The following is a 20,585-nucleotide window of genomic DNA, read 5'->3' as shown; positions in this document are numbered from 1 at the left end:
GTACAACGCTGTGTACTACTCCCTTCACAGAACAGCGCAAACTGGCCCTAACCAGAATAGAAAGAGGAGTGGGAGGCCCGGGTGCACGACTGAGCAAGAGGACAAGTGCATTAGAGTGTCTAGTTTGAGAAACCAATGCCTCACAAGTCCTCAACTGGCAGCTTCATTAAATAGTACCTGCAAAACACCAGTCTCAACTTGAATAGTGAAGAAGTGACTCCGGGATGCTGGCCTTCAAGGCAGAGTTGCAAAGAAAAAGACATATCCCAGAGTGGCCAATAAAAAGAAAAGATTAAGATGGGCAAAAGAACACAGACACTGGACAGAGGAACTCTGCGTAGATGGGCAGCATCCCGGAGTCAACGCTTCAGTGTTGACATTGAGACTGGTGTTTTTTGCGGGTACTGTTTAATGAAGATGCCAGTTGAAGACTTGTGAGACGTCTGTTTCTCAAACTAGACACTCTAATGTACCTGTCCTCTTGCTCAGTTGTGCACCGGGGCCTCCCACCTCTCTTTCTATTCTGGTTAGTGCCAATTTGCGCTGTTCTGTGAAGGGAGTAGTACACAGTGTTGTACGAGATCTTCAGTTTCTTGGCAATTTCCCACATAGAGTAGCCATCATTTCTCAGAACAAGAATAGACTGACAAGTTTCAAAATAATGTTATTTGTTTCTGGCCATTTTGAGCCTGTAATCAAACCCACAAATGCTGATGCACCAGATACTCAACTCATCTAAAGAAGGCCAGTTGTAATTGCTTCTTTAATCAGAACAACAGTTTTCAGCTGTGCTAACATAATTGCAAAAGGGTTTTCTAATGATCAATTAGCCTTTTAAAATTATAAACTTGGATTAGCTAACACAACGTGCCATTGGAACACAGTGGTGATGGTTGCTGATAATGGGCCTCGGTATGGATGGGCTAAATGGGATATGTATAGAGTTCATAAAAAATCAGCAACAATAGTCATTTACAACATTAACAATGTCTACACAAGTTTTTCTATTTAAATTTGATGTTATTTTAATGGACAAAAAATGTGCTCTTCTTTAAAAAACAAGAACATTTCTAAGTGACCCCAAACTTTTCAACGGTAGTGTACATACCTATCATTCTCAATCATATTGTTGTGCCTATCAAGAAGACAGAGCCCCTATGGTACATTTCACAATAATAGTGCATTGTCTCTGTGGAGTTGTACTTCCAAATGCATTGAGCGCAGGAGATGTATATGCTTGTTTAACAATGGCACAGTATTTCACATGAAAGTGACTGATTGCTTAAAGTTAGGGCCCAGGGGCACAGCCTTCATGGTGCACAGTAACTGATGATAACAGATTGTGTTTTTGGGACATATACAAAGTGGTCACGCATGGCCCCTCTAGCTATAGTGTCTACCGCAGGTGTGATTGATGGAGAAAACCCTAAGAGGCAGTGACAGCGTCAAGTCAGTCAGTGACAGTGTCAAGTCAGGAACAAAGCCTCCAACTCACCCACCACCTGAACCAGCTCAGACAATAGCACGTGTACAGAGATACGTGTTCAGAAAACACTCTCTTCCTAGTCTGGGTGCCAGTCTTTTTAGTGAACATTCCTTGCCACTCATGTCATTTGTCAGACTGGCCTTTAGGCAATCTCAGTGTTCAATATGCAGACGGATTTATGGAGCAGTTGCTGATTGGTAGTTGGAAATAACATGAATATTTTCCATGACAATGTTGTTTACCCCGCCTGTGGGGAAAACAACCTGTGGTTACCTTGGTTACTCAATTGGCTCACAGCAAAAACATACGTTTTTTTCAAAGCAATTTTCTCATCGTCTGCTTGCTTTACTCAATTACAAAACTAATATAAGACAATTACAACATGTCTAAATATGACTTTTCAACATTGCCTGCTCCCAAGCATTCTCACTACTTAAAACATAATATTGTAAGGCTTCATTCATGCCCCTTTTCATGACGGCACTAACTTTAGCCACGTGAGTGAGAGCTAGCTAGCTACCAACCAGAGCACTAAGCTAGTCAAGACCAACAACACAAACAAACGGACTATAAAGCTACAAGTAGTGAGTGCAGTTACAAACGGACTATACTAAACAAGTTAAATGTCTTACCTGTGATTAAATGTTTTCCACACACATAGCTACGTGTAGCCTAGTTGAAGCCACAAGGCTCTTCTAGCAGGCTCTATTTCTCTACATGGGAACATTGCAAACAGTAGGTCAGGATTTTTGACATGGTTGCATGTACATTGGACAACACAGCAGGATTTCGGCATATTTTGTTATTTCTGTATAACAAAAAAATGTATGACGAAGTTGGCTCTTTTACAATGGGGGTCAGGGGGAAAGAATATTTTTTTCCCCCAATTTGTGGCCATGGTCGAGGGGAATTCCTTCTTATGAGATGAATACCAACTTGGAGTAAACAGAATTTGAATTTTAAGATCAACTACAAACAATACCGTTATGACCTGCTGCGGACATTACCCTTGTCAAAAGCAAATTCAAATCAAGTTCTGTTGTTAGAAGGCACTGTCAAGGCACGATCATGTTGTTCAAAGTGACTAGAGAGGACTCCATAATTAGAGAGAGGAATAATGATATGGAAAATATTAGCCGACAAGATTCAATCGAGCTACATTTACATTAGTTGCATCTCGTTAGTGAGAGGAAAGAAACGCAATACTGGAACCTGTCGTCATTCCTTGCACATATGCTGATCATCATGACAATTTTGTTATGCTCATTTCAGTTTTATTAATTATTCCTCCTCTCTTATTACGAGATGTAGTCCAGACAGGGTACTTGAGGAAACTTTCTGTATGGACATAGAGAGAATTAGCAAACTCTCACACACACACACCCTAAAAAGGACCCATCAATCAAAGCCACTGCTGCCATTCAGACACACATTAATCACATTTCTCCTTTCCTAAAAACATATTCAAAACCTAAGCTCACCTTTAAATCTTGGCTGTAGTCCATATACCGAAGCTAAGCTTCCCCTAACGGAAATTGAATTTGCCAAAATTATATAACTACTCCTGTCTATCAAAAATAACTAAAACCCTAAAAACATTACACCAGAGAGCATGATATAGCCACAGAGGGCAATTAGCTTCTTTCTTTTTTTTTCTGTGTAATTCAAACACCACAAAAAAAAAACATTTTTATTTTAGGCGTGAAGATTTCAAAATCTTGTCTAGATGATAAAATACTAAAATGAGCTCAGTGGGGAAATGGGGATTCCCTGCTTTTTTCCTTGATCAGTTGCCTACTTCAAAAGCCAGGGTTTCATTAAATAGTCCTAGGCACTATAATGTTTCATTGCACATTTAATTAAATTTCAATTCAATGGCACAAAACATTTGTGGGGGGGGGGGTGGATCTTGCGTAGCAAGGTGGTCGCCTGAATTCACTGTAGTTGGCTAGGCCTAATATATAGGCAAGCATACAAATGGTGAATTACTGGCCCAGCCCAAGAATGAACTTAGAACTTAATCTTCTCTGTCTTATCTGTTCCCTTCTTGCACAGTTCATCCATCTCTGCTGGCATCTCCACTATCCCTTCCACCCTCTCTCTATTCCTCTTAAAGCTCTTGAACAAGCAGCCTAGCCCTATGTTGGTCCCTGAAGTAGCAATATAGGTGGATCACTTATTTTCAGCAATAAAACATATCAAATATATACAGTTGAAGTTGGAAGTTTACATACACATTTACATTTACATTTACATTTAAGTCATTTAGCAGACGCTCTTATCCAGAGCGACTTACAAATTGGTGCATTCATCTTATGACATCCAGTAGAACAGTCACTTTACAATAGTGCATCTAAATCTTAAAGGGGGGGGGTGAGAAGGATGAGGTAGGTATTCCTTAAAGAGGTGGGGTTTCAGGTGTCTCCGGAAGGTGGTGATTGACTCCGCTGTCCTGGCGTCGTGAGGGAGTTTGTTCCACCATTGGGGGGCCAGAGCAGCGAACAGTTTTGACTGGGCTGAGCGGGAACTGTACTTCCTCAGTGGTAGGGAGGCGAGCAGGCCAGAGGTGGATGAACGCAGTGCCCTTGTTTGGGTGTAGGGCCTGATCAGAGCCTGGAGGTACTGAGGTGCCGTTCCCCTCACAGCTCCGTAGGCAAGCACCATGGTCTTGTAGCGGATGCGAGCTTCAACTGGAAGCCAGTGGAGAGAGCGGAGGAGCGGGGTGACGTGAGAGAACTTGGGAAGGTTGAACACTAGACGGGCTGCGGCGTTCTGGATGAGTTGTAGGGGTTTAATGGCACAGGCAGGAGCCCAGCCAACAGCGAGTTGCAGTAATCCAGACGGGAGATGACAAGTGCCTGGATTAGGACCTGCGCCGCTTCCTGTGTGAGGCAGGGTCGTACTCTGCGGATGTTGTAGAGCATGAACCTACAGGAACGGGCCACCACCTTGATGTTAGTTGAGAACGACAGGGTGTTGTCCAGGATCACGCCAAGGTTCTTAGCGCTCTGGGAGGAGGACACAATGGAGTTGTCAACCGTGATGGCGAGATCATGGAACGGGCAGTCCTTCCCCGAAGTTCAGCTTGAGGTGGTGATCCGTCATCCACACTGATATGTCTGCCAGACATGCAGAGATGCGATTCGCCACCTGGTCATCAGAAGGGGGAAAGGAGAAGATTAATTGTGTGTCGTCTGCATAGCAATGATAGGAGAGACCATGTGAGGTTATGACAGAGCCAAGTGACTTGGTGTATAGCGAGAATAGGAGAGGGCCTAGAACAGAGCCCTGGGGGACACCAGTGGTGAGAGCGCATGGTGAGGAGACATATTCTCGCCACGCCACCTGGTAGGAGCGACCTATAAAGTTATATCATGAGACACACAAACACTGAGGGGCAACATACCAATCTATCCTAATATAGTACATTTACAGCATGCGAGTAGATATCCCATAGACTTCCAGTAATTGTGCTAATGCTAGTAGACGAAGGGCCTCACTGCTAAAATCCCAAAGTATCCCTTTAATCATGAACTTTGCTATGTGACATCAATTATGCAGTTTTAATGGGAAAACAGGGCAAAAAAAATTCCCGCCATCTGTGCTCATCAAATAAAAGGAATAACCACACCCACTTCACATTAACTGGGTGTTGTATGATGCTAGACACTGAAGACTTTCCCAGAGGGCATTTTGGAGCCATTTTCAGTGTGTTCCAGTGGTTAAGTTAGAGTACAACATTACTTGATTATTGCAAGGCAAACATCCTCCGGGTTCAGTAAACTTACCGTCCCATAGTTTTGGCAAGTCGGTTAGGACATCTACTTTGTGCATGACACAAGTCATTTTTCCAACAATTATTTACAGACAGATTGTTTCACTTATAATTCACTGTATCGCAATTCCAGTGGGACAGAAGTTTACATACACTAAGTTGACTGTTTTTGGATTTCATGTAATGGACATACACACAAAAAAGTCCAAATTGGTGATGTGAAATTAAAAGAAATACTTGTTTCAAATGTATTTTATTTTTTTAAATGGAAAAGTGGTGCGTGTGTATGTATTTACCCCTTTTGCTATGAAGCTCCTAAATAAGATCTGGTGCAACCAATTACCTCCAGAAGTCACATAATTAGCTAAATAAAGTTCACCTGTGTGCAATCTAAGTGTTACATGATCTGTCACATGATCTCAGTATTTATATACCTGTTCTGAAAGGCCCCAGAGTCTGCATCACCACCATGCAAGCGGCACCATGAAGAAAAAGGAACTCGCCAAACAGGTCAGGGACAAAGTTGTGGAAAAGTACAGATCAGGGTTGGGTTGTAAAAAAATATCCGAAACTTTGAACATCCCACGGAGCACCATTAAATCCATGAATGATTAATTGAAAGAATATGGCACCACAACAAACCTGCCAAGAGAGGGCCGCCCACCAAAACTCTCGGACCAGGCAAGGAAGGCATTAATCAGAGAGGCAACAAAGAGACCAAAGATAACCCTGAAAGAGCTGCAAAGCTCTACAGCAGAGATTGAAGTATCTGTCCATACGACCACTTTAAGCCACACACTCCACAGAGCTGGGCTTTATGGAAGGGTGGCCAGAAAAAAGCCATTGTTAAGCAAACATGTTTGGTGTTCGCCAAAAGGCATTTGGGAGACTCCCCAAACATATGGAAAAAAGGTTTTCTGGTCACATGAGACTAAAATGTAGCCTTTTGGCCATCAAGGAAAATGCTATGTCTGGCATAAACCCAACACCACATCACTCCAAGGACACCATCCTCACAGTGAAGCATGGTGGTGGCAGCATCATGCTGTGGGGATGTTTTTCATCAGCAGGGACTGGGAAACTGGTCAGAATTGAAGGAATGATGGATGGCACTAAATACAGGGAAATTCTTGAGGGAAACCTGTTTCAGTCTTCCAGAGATTTGAGAGTGGGACGGATTTTCACCTTCCAGCAGGACAATGACCCGAAGCATACTGCTTAAGCAGCACTCGAGTGGTTTAATGGGAAACATTTTAATGTCTTGGAATGGCCTAGTCAAAGCCCAGACCTCAATCCAAATTGAGAATCTGTAGTTTGACTTAAAGATTTCTGTACACTAGCTGAACCCATCCAACTTGAAGGAGCTGGAGCAATTTTGCCTTGAAGAAGGGGCTATAATCGCTGTAATCACTGTAATCGCTACAGAAGGTGGCTCTACAAAGTATTGACTTTGGGGGGAGTGAATAATTATACACGCTAAAGATAATTTTCTTTGTGTTATTTGTTGTTTGTTTCACAATAAATATTTTGCATCTTCAAAGTGGTAGGCATGTTGCGTAAATCAAATGATACAACCCCCCCCCCCAAATCCATTTTAAATCCAGGTGGTAAGTCAACAAAATAGGAAAAATGCCAAGGGGGGTGAATTCCTTCGCAAGCCACTTAACAAAAGTGTTATTGTATTTGCTTCATCCTCTTCACCATTGGTCTGTAAAGTTGGGTAATCAATAGTAAAGAAAAATAATGGTTAAGCACAAGATTCAACCAGTCCTCTTGTCACGCATAAATCAATCCACTGTACTGACCATAATAACCGTCTCCACTAAAACCAAACTATTAGATCAAACTATTTCAGAGACCATTAGCTACCATCGTAGTTGGCTTTTGGTTTGATCAAGGGAAATCAGATGTACACCAGTCAACCATTTTACTGACATTCCGGATGTGCACTTTGAACTATTCCCCCGGCAACATCCAAACTAAACCAGTCTTCCCATGTAATAGGCTTATTGACATGTTTCCTCAGGACCATTAAGCAAGTCTGAGGTCAAACAGTCGCCAATCATTGGATTACCGCATGCAATTCCAAATCCATACTTCATATTCAGTACCTTACATCAAGCTGAATGATGGTGTGTCACTGAACTGGAACAGGCATGGAGATATCCCTCTATGCTCTAAAGGGAAGGTCTGGGTGATATTATAGTGGATTAAAGCCTTAAGATAAAAATACATTTAACTTTTACTGGCACTAGATATCTCATGGACATCAGACATGACTAAAGTAAAAAGAAAATACCCCCCCCCCCCCCCCAAAAAAAAAAAAGTATGTTGTTTTGGCGTCCTGGACAATGAAAGGGTTTGTTGCATTAAGCCCATCTTTAATGCTTCTGGGGAAAACCAGTAAAAAAAGATGTGAAAGGAAGATGGCTCTCAAATGCCCACATGCCAAGATAACTTGAAATAGGCTTGTGGGGACAATTGTGTGCAGGACATTTGAAATCTGCTTTTACACTATATGATCCACTGTTAAAATGCTAAGCAGTCGAGCAAGTAACAGCTGCACAAATGTACATTATATTTAGTATAACGGTATTTAGTGACACAAATGGTCATTTGCAGTGCTTTATTTCCCCCTGGCCCAAAAAAGTATGTTGTTTTGGCGTCCTGGACAATGAAAGGGTTTGTTGCATTAAGCCCATCTTTAATGCTTCTGGGGAAAACCAGTAAAAAAAGATGTGAAAGGAAGATGGCTCTCAAATGCCCACATGCCAAGATAACTTGAAATAGGCTTGTGGGGACAATTGTGTGCAGGACATTTGAAATCTGCTTTTACACTATATGATCCACTGTTAAAATGCTAAGCAGTCGAGCAAGTAACAGCTGCACAAATGTACATTATATTTAGTATAACGGTATTTAGTGACACAAATGGTCATTTGCAGTGCTTTATTTCCCCCTGGGCCAAACTGGTTGAATGAATGTCGTTTCAATGTCATTTGTCAATGTATTCTGACGTGGACTCTGTGGAAAATACACTGGATTGAAATTACATTGACATTGGATTTGAAATTTCCTCTACAAGATTGTCATCATGGTAACCCATTTTCAACATAGACAAACCTTGTGTAAAACATGTTGAATTTGTACCTTTTGATACATTGTCAGATCTTCAACGTTATATCCATTATCAGAAGAAAACAAAACAATATGCTCGGCATTATCCTACTGGATAATCTACAGCTATACATTTGGTCTCCCCTCCAGGGTTTTAACCAAGCCCTGCTTAACCTTGATATTTGTCATTGACTAATGCCAATATCCTACCATGCGGATGATCATTGAGAGATGGCTTAATAACTAAATAGACTCACTCTTGCTATCAAAGGCATTCCAACGGGTAAGTTTAACGGAGCAAAATGAAATGTAACCGTACTTTAGACGTCATGTATCATCAATTATTCTAGGCCTATATCATTTGCGAAGTCATCAACAGCTATTGTTTTAAATTCAACCCAGGTTTCAACTAGAAATAGACAACAACAAAAAATAGACGACACATATAGGCCTATGGGTTTCAAGATTTGGTTAGATATTTTGACGTTAATTCATGTTTTATTCACGTCTCCATCTCAATCAAAAATTGGGGTTGAAGAATAGGACTAAATCAAATCAAACTTTAAATGCACTTTAATGATTTGATTTGATTCAGTCATAGTATTTAACCACAATTGTTGATTGAGATGGAGACATGTCCAACATATTAATTATTGCTTTGTAGACAAGCTGAGTATTGATTTGTGTTTGGTTGTCAAAGCAACCGGATATAATTTGAAGGAGATATTCTGCTTGGATAGTTCCAGAGCCATGCATTTAGAGTTGGGCCAATATATGCAGTAAAGAGGTCAATGGAACTTGACCAAAACAATGGAAATGCCATGGAAATATGGCTAATTTGAAAATAAGCATACATTTAGGCTATTGTTTGTGTGTCTTTCACACCATTTTGAGGTATAAATCGGAGTATAACGCTTGTATGGATGCCAATCCCAATACATGTATATGTCATTGTCACCAATCGACTGCATTACAGTTAAAAACGACTTTGACTACCACCACCGATACCACCACCGATTTCTCTATGCAGGCTATGCTACCAGTTTATACAAACAGGAGTCAGCATTTAGCAGTCACTTCTTCTAAATCAGAAAAGGGACTACTTCTAAATGTTCTGTAGTGAAAACAGCCAAATATATCCAAATCGGACTTCATAAACCACATTGTGGGCTTGTTACAGTACATAATTCCTGATGGATTTGACGAAAAATAGATTGGATTAAATTAGTTGAATTATGCACCAATCCGGAGTCCTTCTTCTATCCCCCACAGTTTGTGTTCCATTGACCTCTTTTACAGCATGTATGTGGTTTCTGCATTATGATCTCACATACAGTACATGACACTCCATCGTTCTATGGCAGCTATTAACATTACATGGGGAATATGTAAACAATGCTATGTAAGTGAATGTCTAGAATGAGCATTATGATGCATTTACCTGCCACTGCAACATTCTAAGGCAGCCATATTAGCTCCCCATTAACATTACATGGGGAATATTTCAATGATGCAACGTAACTGAACATCTAGAATTAGAACAATATTCAAAATTCAAAAAGTTGGCCTAACTAAATATACTGCCATGGAGAGTTCAATCTGTGCCACTGACTTAGTCTGGATTTAATTCCAGTTTGTCTACAAATGAAAAATTGACATGTTGGATTCACGTCTCTATCTCAACCCGATTAGGACTAAATTAAATCAAAGTTTGATCTGATTTATTCTTTAACTTTGATATTTTTAAAAAGTCAGTGGCACAAAAGATGCATCTCCTTCGAATGTTGATATATTCGTGCGCTGACAACAAAACACGATTCAGCATAACTTTTGCAATAGACTAAATAGCCTATTAATAACGTGTCGACAAGTTAACAAATGACACGTTGGATTCACTTCTCCAACTAAACCAAAAATGAATGTTAAAGAGTAAGACTAAGCCAGTGGCTCAGCTGAAACTCTCCAAGCATTAGATACTTGGTTGCGTTGTCAACCAAACACGATACAACATTTAAGGCTATCTTACAAACTATTCTAACAGTATTTAATCATGTCGGCGTTTTGAGGGTAGCCTACTGTAACTATAAATGTCTTATTTAGTCATAGAAAGAGTGCATGTTCAACATAGCACGCAAAGGTCGCAGGTCTGTGGAGATCTTCACAATTGCTATAATAATCTGTGCAGAATCTCGAATAGCATCGATCACTTGCGCTATGTCCTTTTAAATCCTAACTGCAATCCAGGTAATTTGGTTCTGATATCAGATGAAGCACAGTGATGACACACTCATTTGTTGCATACAAAATATCTGACATTGTATTCTCATTTGAACTTTGTTGTGCTTTTAAATTGATGAAAGCCCAGTGGTAACACATTTAGATGACAAGTAAACCAAAGATCTGACATTGTTTTTCCATTGGGAATTGGTTGTGCTTTTAGATGGCTGAAAGCATACTGCTATCACATAAGGGATTCAACAAACTTCTGTCTTTCTTTTTGTGTGGGTGAATAAAGGTTGAAATCTCATTGATCAACATCTCAACCAAATATTACCCACATGTCCATGTTGATGTGCCCAGTGGGTTGCCTCTTCAATTTGCTATTAACTGCTAGAGGTTAGAGGCAAATGCACTACGTACTTGATGACTTGACTGATGGCCCAAAATTGTTGTTTTATCCTGCAAGGTAAACATGATCCAAAGTGAATACATCTGAGCTCTGTTTTAGAAGAGACGGATGACTAAACAAAGAGGCAGCAGAATTTTACAATGAAGGATGGCCCCTTGTGCAACAGTGAATCGATCGTTGTCTGGAGCTTGGCTAAATTTCCTTTCAACGGAACTGGCTCTCACTGTGTATTCCTGAAGTCAGACTGGATACATTATAGGCCATTTGGAAAAAAATGGTTCTTCAGGCTGCTCCTCTGTCCTAGGATGTTTTGGGTTTGGTCTAAAGATCAGTGTGATTAGGCACAGTGAAGTGATGTGGTTTTGACTGATTGATTAAATGATCTCCTTTGCATTTGATTAAAGAATAATTGAATGGAGGCTTAGCACAAGTAGGGCAGAGTTAATCGGAGTGCCAACTGTCTCTCACTCTATCAATGGGTGCCACTTTCACCCCTCTTAAAAGGATCGTTCAACCAAATTACAAAATTACATATTAGTTTCCTTACTCTGTAAGCAGTCTAAGGACAGGGTATGACAGCAATCCATCCTTTGGTATATTTTCCCTGGCACTGTTTCCACATCCTAACATTTTAGAACTTGTAGCACAAATCCCTTGTTCAAATCATGTTCAAATAATCTATAAGTGACTTTACTGAGCTTCACAATCAATTTTAGATGCGTTCGGAAGATTTGGACATCATGTGTGAAAAATGCTTATATCGTTCCATGTCTCGAATGGGATTTGTGCCAGGGAAGCGTTAGTAGGTGGAAACGGTGCCAGGGAAACTAAACCTAATCATGGATTGCTTTCATACCTTGTCCATGCTTACAGGGTAAGGAAAGCAATGTGTCATTTTGTAATTTGGGTGAACTATCCCTTTATAAAAATCTCAGCAAGCTGCTACAGAACACAAAGATGTATGCACAAAGGTGTGTGCCAGACACCGACACACACACAAATTCAGCAGAAGCAAAGCGGTATAGATACAGCATTTACAGTTCTATAGCTTAAATACAGTGTAGTTACTGTATATTTGTGTGTATTCCTACTGAATGGGTGTAACATAGACCACATTGCATAATAATACAGGTTCAGGGTGGTGTTTCTGCTAGCATGGTTACATTGGTATTCCAAGGCTCATAGGCCCCATGGTGAGTTGTTCTCCTGATTGTTGCCCACTGACAAAAGCAGAGCCGGTAATTACTAATAAAAGGTTATTAAGAAAGCGAATTGATATTCTACACTAATTCCAAGCTTTCTGTACACACCTCATGTATTAATCCTTGAATTAAACACAGATTTGCCCGTCACTTCACACCTTAGCTGGTGTTTCATTCTTGTCTGTGTGTGTTGTGCAATCAGCCTACTGCAAGTCGTTATGGGTAAGAACGTCTGCTAAATGTCAATTAAAAAGTGTGATCAGCAAGAGAGCATTTTTATCGACTGGCACATTATCAAGGTACCCAAGACTGTTAGGCTAATTATAATTAATAATTAATATATTATTAACTGAATGTTAGCATTTTTCCCAGAGAAAGAATATACTCAAATAACTTCACAAGCTTTATTTTCCAGGCTATCCTTGAATAACTTCAAAAGCTTTATTTCCAAGGCTGTCCAAGGCTATTTTTTTCATGTATGTCAATTTGTTTTGGTCCCCTCTCTTTCTGACCTCTCTTTATCTTTGAATAAGATGTAAACTGATAGGGATCCATTCCACATGACTGGAGGGAGGTGACTGCTGTCCTTTGTTAAACATCCTAAAACAACAGCGAAGTCAAACTCAGGCCAAGATGAATGACTTTCAAAGTCCGCAGCTTCCAAAAAAAGTGAAAAGTGAAGTACGGTTTTCTCAGATAAGCAAAGACCCGTCCACCTCATATCTAGCAAAAGGGAATGCTATATGGGTGGTACAGGACCCCACATGTTGCTCAAACCCTTCAATGAAACTACACAGCTCATGGTCAATGATTATGATTAAAGTCTCAGACAATTGAGCCATGGGATTTTGGCTCTAGCCCTCTAACATTCTTTTCATCTCCTTAAACATCCACTACAGATAATTAAGTGGAGTGCCAATTAGAGCCTATCCAGGGGTCTTTGATCCTTCTAAGTGAGATTTAATGCAACTCTATGCTCTTTACTTTGGCTGTTCATACAGATCACTGACGGGAATCTTGCCTTTATGGCACGCCGAAAAGCACCCGATGAGGCTCTACGCATGGTGCATATGTATGAGTAATGGCCACTGCTATTACCTTGCTGACTAGTATGATTTTGAACGGTGATACCTGATACCCAAATTCCCATCATGCAAGTGCTTCATGCCTCATAAGGAAATCGGTGCTTGTCTCTTGGCAGTATTAATGGGGAGCAGCTCAGATGTGATTTGACTCAGTAAAGACTCTTCTTTACCTCTGGGGAGGAAAAGGCACCATGCAGGCACAAGACATTGACCAACCCTAACATGTGAAGTGTGGTTTTGTGGATTGCGGTGGCTTTTGGTTGAAAATGAATATGAGGTACATACATTTTGAAAACATGTTATGTTACTGCTACAAGAAAGGGACATCAAAATACCTCCACATTTGGTTATGTCCCTTTTCGTGCTCCTGTAAGAGCCTACACAACTAGACTAATTTGGTATTGTATCCTGCCCCTCTGTGTCATTTGTTGATTTGAGGAGAATGGAACAATTTAGTCATACAGCAGATGTTGCCTTTGAATAGAAATCCAGAGCTTTGTTGAGTCTTTAGCCAAAGGTTACACTTCATGTGATGCATTCCATTATCTTCAGAGACAGTTGGCGACAGAAATGGAAGACTAATAGCAGAATGAGATCCAAATGAGTTCGGCATACCTAGTCTCGCAGCCAGAGTTCCATATTCCTTAGTCATATCTGTCAAAACAGACCACGTACTCCCCTTCATGTGTAGATTGGTTCCACCATAAACCAAACTGTAGTCCTGAACAGCCTGTGTGAATAGATTGTATTTAATGTGTGCATGAAATATAGTAGCAAAACACTGTCAGTGATCAAATAAAATTGCATTCTGGTGGAGGTAAAAACGTAGCGCCTGATTTCAAGGCGACGGTGCACTAATTTGATTTGTCGGCATCCATTTTTTTCTTCTTTTCATTGCTTCCTCTGCTGCAGACTAGCCCCAGGCAGAGGTTCATTTCTCGAAGCTCATGCGACAACACACAATTCACATGTTAAGCATGATCGACTTATTATTATCTTTCTCTGCTGTCTCCCCCCTTCTCTGATTGATGAGCAGGTATTAAGTCGATGGTCAGTGGGAGAACCACATAGCAATACTTTAACACGTAGCTAGAAATGTTTTCGTGGATGACTTTAATTGTTAAGAGGTTTTTTAAGGTCTGTTGCTTTCGGATACAGTGCAGACCTGCTTGAAATGAACGTGTAATTATTTGGTGAATATGCCGGACTATATTTACCCAACTCTGAAAACTGTCGCCACTTCCCTAACAGTGTCAGAGAATGTCCCCTAGCTATAGCACATACACTCGCTCTGTCGACAAGCGTGCCTGTTGCTAGGAGATCCTCAGATCCCTTGGGAGACACCGCACACTAATAAAGTAGGAAACAGGGACTTTCTAAACTGTAACTTGGACTTGGGCTTGGACCCTGTGCTTACTGAGGTGCCGAGAAGTGTAATATTAAAAGGCAGTTTAAGAGCTGTGGCCTCTAAAACGTATAGTTAGGCTATAGAATATTGTTTTGCTGAACTGTTAGAACCATATTGGCAGTGCCCTTGTGATACCCTCTAGAGCCAATCTTAATAACTGATTGTTGAATGATTGCATTCACAACCCCACTCTTTACAAAGAGGGCTTTTTCCCCCATGTTTTTTTTTTACTTTGTCAGGTATCCAACGTTCTTGAAGTTTTAGAGGCTGCAGTTGATGGAACGGAAAGATAAATCTATCTTCCGCTGCATTGTGTTCGTCGACTCAACAGATGGCAGAGATATAACTATGTAGCCTGCATTTTGTCTGGGCGCACAACACTCCCTCTGAAAAGCTGGAACGCTTTTCACATCCTTGTGCTGCCCCCAGAATAAATGAATGTTTCCTCATGTCCTCAAATCTCAGACAGACTCTAAAGTCAACTTTGAAAAGGTTAGGGAATCAGGAAGCACCACTACAAAAAAAATGTATTGTTTCTTTTTTAAATGTTTCTTTCCAAATTGAGTGTTGTCGTTTGGATTCAAACTCCATTGACACAGAATTATAGCTAACACATACTTTACACAACTATGCACCCACTTATTTTTCAGAGATCAGTGACCCGGAAAATGACCAGTATCAGTGAACCGCCTGAGGCGGTTCTCAATCAGAGTCAGGTGATTCTCGTTGTCTCTGATTGGGAACCATATTTAGGTAGCCTAGGTTTCACTGTGTGTTTTGTGGGTGATTGTTCCTGTCTCTGTGTTTGTTGTCACAAGATAGGCTGTATAGGTTTTTACGTTCCGTTTGTTGTTTCGTTGATTTAGTTCATTTCTTTCATTAAAGAAATGAGTAACCACCACGCCGCATTTTGGTCCGCCGCTCCTTCTACAGACGAACGTCGTTACAGAATCACCCACCACACCCGGACCAAGCAGCGTGGTGACAGGCAGCGACAGCAGAAGCAGCGAAAGGAGGAATGGACATGGGAAGACGTTTTGGATGGCAAGGGTTGTTACACTTGGGAGGAGATACTGGCTGGAAGATATCGCCTCCCATGGAAACAGGTGGAGGCACTTAGGAGAGCAGAGGCAGCCGGAGAGAGGAGCCGACGTTACGAGGGAGCACGGTTGGCAAGGAAACCCGAATGTCAGCCCCAAAAATGTATTGGGGGGGGGCTCAGGGAGAGTGTGGCAGAGTCAGGGTTCAGACCTGAGCCAACTCCCCCTGTTTATCGTGAGGAGCAGCGATCACAGGACTTCTGGACTTGGGAGGAGTTATTGGACGGAAAAGGACCCTGGGCACAGCCTGGTGAATATCGACGCCCCAAAGAAGAACTGGAGGCGGTAAAAATGGAGAGGTGCTGGTATGAAGAGGCAGCACGGCGACGCGGATGGAAGCCTGAGAGTCAGCCCCAAAAATGTATTGGGGGGGCTCACAGGGAGTATGGCTACGCCAGGTAGGAGACCTGCGCAAACGTCCTGTGCTTACCGGGGGGCTAAAGAGACCGGGCAGGCACCGTGTTACGCTATGGAGCGCACGGTGTCTCCAGTGCGGGTGCATAGCCCGGTGCGGTACATACCAGATCTTCGTATTGGCCGGGCTAGAGTGGGCATCGAGCCAGGTAAGGTTGGGCAGGCTCAGTGCTCAAGAGCTCCAGTGCGCCTGCACGGTCCGGTCTATCCAGTGCCACCTCCAGTACCACCAGTTCCAGCACCACGCACCAGGCCTTCAGTGCGCCTCGCTTGTTCAGCGCAGCCAGCGCTTTCCTCCTCTCCTGTGCTGCCGGGGTCTCCCGCCTGTTTAGCGCAGCCAGAGCCTTTCTCCTCTACAGCGCTGCTGAAGTCTCCTGCCTGTTCAGCGCAGCCAGAGCTGCCGGCCTTCATGGAGCAGCCTGAGCTGCCAGCCTGCATGGAGCAGCCTGAGCTGCCAGCCTGCATGGAGCAGCCTGAGCTGTCAGTCTGCATGGAGCAGCCAGAGCTGCCAGTCTGCATAGAGCTGCTAGTCTGCATGGAGCAGCCTGAGCTGTCAGTTTGCATGGAGCAGCCAGAGCTGCCAGTCTGCATAGAGCTGCCAGTCTGCATAGAGCAGCCAGAGCAGCCAGTCTGCATGGAGCAGCCAGAGCAGCTAGATCCGCCAGTCAGCCAGGATCCACCAGTCAGCCAGGATCCGCCAGTCAGCCATGATCTTCCAGATCTGCCGGTCAGCCAGACTCTTCCAGATCTGCCAGTCAGCCAGACTCTTCCAGATCTGCCAGTCAGCCATGATCTTCCAGATCTGCCAGTCAACGAGACTCTTCCAGATCCGCCAGCCAGCCGGGATCTGCCAGAGCCAACTACCTGCCTGAGCTTCCTCTCAGTGCTGAGCTTCCTCTCAGTGCTGAGCTTCCTCTCAGTGCTGGGCTTTCCCTCATTACACATTGTGTCAGTATTCCTACATGTGTGTTTAAATGCAGATGATTATCAGGGTCTTTTCCACAGTAATAGATTGAAGGTACTGGACCTTTATGGTGAGGGACAGAATATGGTGTTTTAGGGGTGAAATGAGGCATGACATTGGAAACTTGATTGAGCTATAAAAACAGGCCAGAACTAGATGTTGGAAGTCAAAGGTACCGTAAGGGCACAGATCTCTATAAAATGAGTGGTCAAGGATGTGACACTGGAGACTGTTGGTCAGCTCTTAAAAAATTGCATTCTCTCAAATTACCATAATATCCTAGCTAGACATGTCAGTTACAGTTTGTTCTGCCATATTTATTTGTGATCCAAGTTAAACTTGAAAGAAAATAGACGGGACTAAGTTTTCTATGGTCTGTTTATATATTGTGGGGGTACACTAACAGCACTTAGCTGAGGATGCTTGGCTGGGCTTTGGCTGGTCCAGCTTTCTGTCGTCCCCCGAGATAGTTGGGAGGGGCGACAGAGACATGAGGAAGGAAACAGGCAGTAGGCAGCGACTGCTCCTAGACTGATGACTATACTACTTCAACAGAAGCATCCTCTGGAGACCTCTGATACTGACGGTACTCAATGTTCTGGATCTCTAGCTTTTTAACAATGACAAGGCAGCAAAACTAAACCCTCCCATCTGCAGTGTACAAGACACAGTTTACTGTATGCCACACCTTTAGAAATTGCTAATGGACCTATACTGTAATATGTTTATTTTAGTGGATAATTAGTGGATAATTCACTTTTTTTTTGAAAATGCATCATGGTTGTTGTGACCACATATTGGGCCCATTACCTCTGCATGACACAATGACACTTTTTTCCCCCCATTAGTTTCAAATCCTGCAGTAGGGTATTTGAATATTCAGAAGTAAATAAAACAAAGTCAAGGATGTGCACAGTCCCAAGTGTTTCCAGCAAGAAGCTTACACGTGATGTATCTCTTCCTCTGTTGGTGGTTGGTTCATTACTTTCTCCAACTCGCCCCAGTAGGGAAGCCTGAGCACATGGGGAGAAAGTTCAAATATTCATGAAAGACTCATGAAAGAGTGAAATTGTAATTAATCAAGTCCTGTGCCGGAGAACAACAAAGTCCTTGGCTGAGAGCATGCATCATTCTCTCTACCAGAAGAGTATGTTGTGGATGCCCTGAAGTTATGGGTTTTCCTCCCCACTCCCTGCAGTAGTCTGGGATGATGAGAAGTGTTTGTTTCTCTGCTCCATTTTTGCACTAAGCCAGCTGCCATGGTGGAACTGCTTTTTTCCCTCCCTCTCTTTGCACTGTGCTCATTTAAATATCATGCTCCGTTTAAAGTCAGGGATAATTTGTGCGGGGAGCGGAGAAGAGCCGTTACCCAGAGCAGGCAGAGGCTGTGGAAGCTGTTAAATGAAGAAGCTTCACCTGAACTGCTACAGTGGGAGTCTTATCCTCATAAATGGATTAGGGGGCAATGTGGAAAGAAGGGAAGAGCAGTGGGAAACTTCAAAGCTATTTTAAAAAAGACAAGTGTGAGACAAGAAATATTCTCTCGAAAGGAACTCTTAACTGGTTCAAATATCATAGCACTGACATCAGCCATCTTTACTAAAAGCTGCAAACACTGCTAAGGGAAAGAGGGAGGGGATTAGCATTTAGCTGACATTTGGTTGACAGGTAAGAGACATGCAGGGATTCTGGGGATGAGTTGAGATGTGGTGACAGTTGATGGGTGAGGAAGGAGCAGGACGATGCAAAACAGACAGCATCTACTGAGCAAGCTGTGGATCTCAGTTTTCCACTGGGAGGTTTGATCAGGGTGAGACCCCAAGCCCAAACACATGGACCAATGAATACAAAAACATATTAGCTTTATTCTTCCATACTTAAGGAGGGACATCTCTCCAAGATCTCTCCAAACACACATGTTCTATGTACACCAGCCATGTTATTTTAATACAACACACCGTTAAAAGAAGCTGAGTGTCACCTCAGCAACAATATATATATATAAATATATATGTATAGACACAGTGGGGGGGGGGAGTATTTAGTCAGACACCAATTGTGCAAGTTCTCCCACTTAAAAAGATGAGGCCTGTGATTTTCATCATAGGTACACTTCAACTATGACAGACAAAATGAGAAAAAAATCCAGAAAATCACATTGTAGGATTTTTAATGAATTTATTTGCAAATTATGGGGAAAATAAGTATTTGATCACCTACAAACAAGCAAGACTTTGGCTCTCACAGACCTGTAACGTCTTCTTTAAGAGACTCCTCCGTCCCCCACTTGTTACCTGTATTAATGTCACCTGTTTGAACTTGTTATCAGTATGAAAGAGACCTGTCCACAACCTCAAACAGTCACACTCCAAACTCCACTATGGCCAAGTCCAAAGAGCTGTCAAAGGACACCAGAAACGAAATTGTAGACCTGCACCAGGCTGGGAAGACTGCATCTGCAATAGGTAAGCAGCTTGGTTTCAAGACATCAACTGTGGGAGCAATTATTAGGAAATGGAAGACATACAAGACCACTGATAATCTCCCTCGATCTGGGGCTCCACGCAGGATCTCAACCCGTGGGGTCAAAATGATCACAAGAATGGTGAGCAAAAATCCCAGAACCACACGGGGGGACCTAGTGAATGACCTGCAGAGAGCTGGGACCAAAGTAACAAAGCCTACCATCAGTAACACACTACGCCGCCAGGGACTCAAATCCTGCAGTGCCAGACGTGTCCCCCTGCTTAAGCCAGTACAAGTCCAGGCCCGTCTGAAGTTTGCTAGAGAGCATTTGGATGATCCAGAAGAAGATTGGGAGAATGTCATATGGTCAGATGAAACCAAAATATAACTTTTTGGTAAAAACTCAACTCGCCGTGTTTGGAGGACAAAGAATGCTGAGTTGCATCCAAAGAACACCATACCCACTGTGAAGCATGGGGGTGGAAACATCATGTTTTGGGGCTGTTTTTCTGCAAAGGGACCAGGACGACTGAGCCGTGTATAGGAAAGAATGAATGGGGCCATGTATCGTGAGACTTTGAGCGAAAATCTCCTTCCATCAGCAAGGGCATTGAAGATGAAACGTGGCTGGGTCTTTCAGCATGACAATGATCCCAAACACACCGCCCGGGCAACAAAGGAGTGGCATCAAGGTCCTGGAGTGGCCTAGCCAGTCTCCAGATCTCATCCCCATAGAAAATCTTTGGAGGAAGTTGAAAGTCTGTGTTGCCCAGCAACAGCCCCAAAACATCACTGCTCTAGAGGAGATCTGCATGTAGGAATGGGCCAAAATTCCACCAACAGTGTGTGAAAACTTACAGAAAACGTTTGACCTCTGTCATTGCCAACAAAGGGTATATAACAAAGTATTGAGATAAACTTTTGTTATTGACCAAATAC

Source organism: Oncorhynchus gorbuscha, linkage group LG13 (genome assembly GCF_021184085.1).
Source record: "Oncorhynchus gorbuscha isolate QuinsamMale2020 ecotype Even-year linkage group LG13, OgorEven_v1.0, whole genome shotgun sequence".
In the NCBI taxonomy this organism is placed as follows: Eukaryota; Metazoa; Chordata; class Actinopteri; order Salmoniformes; family Salmonidae; genus Oncorhynchus; species Oncorhynchus gorbuscha.
Note: the sequence above shows the minus strand (reverse complement) of the source record.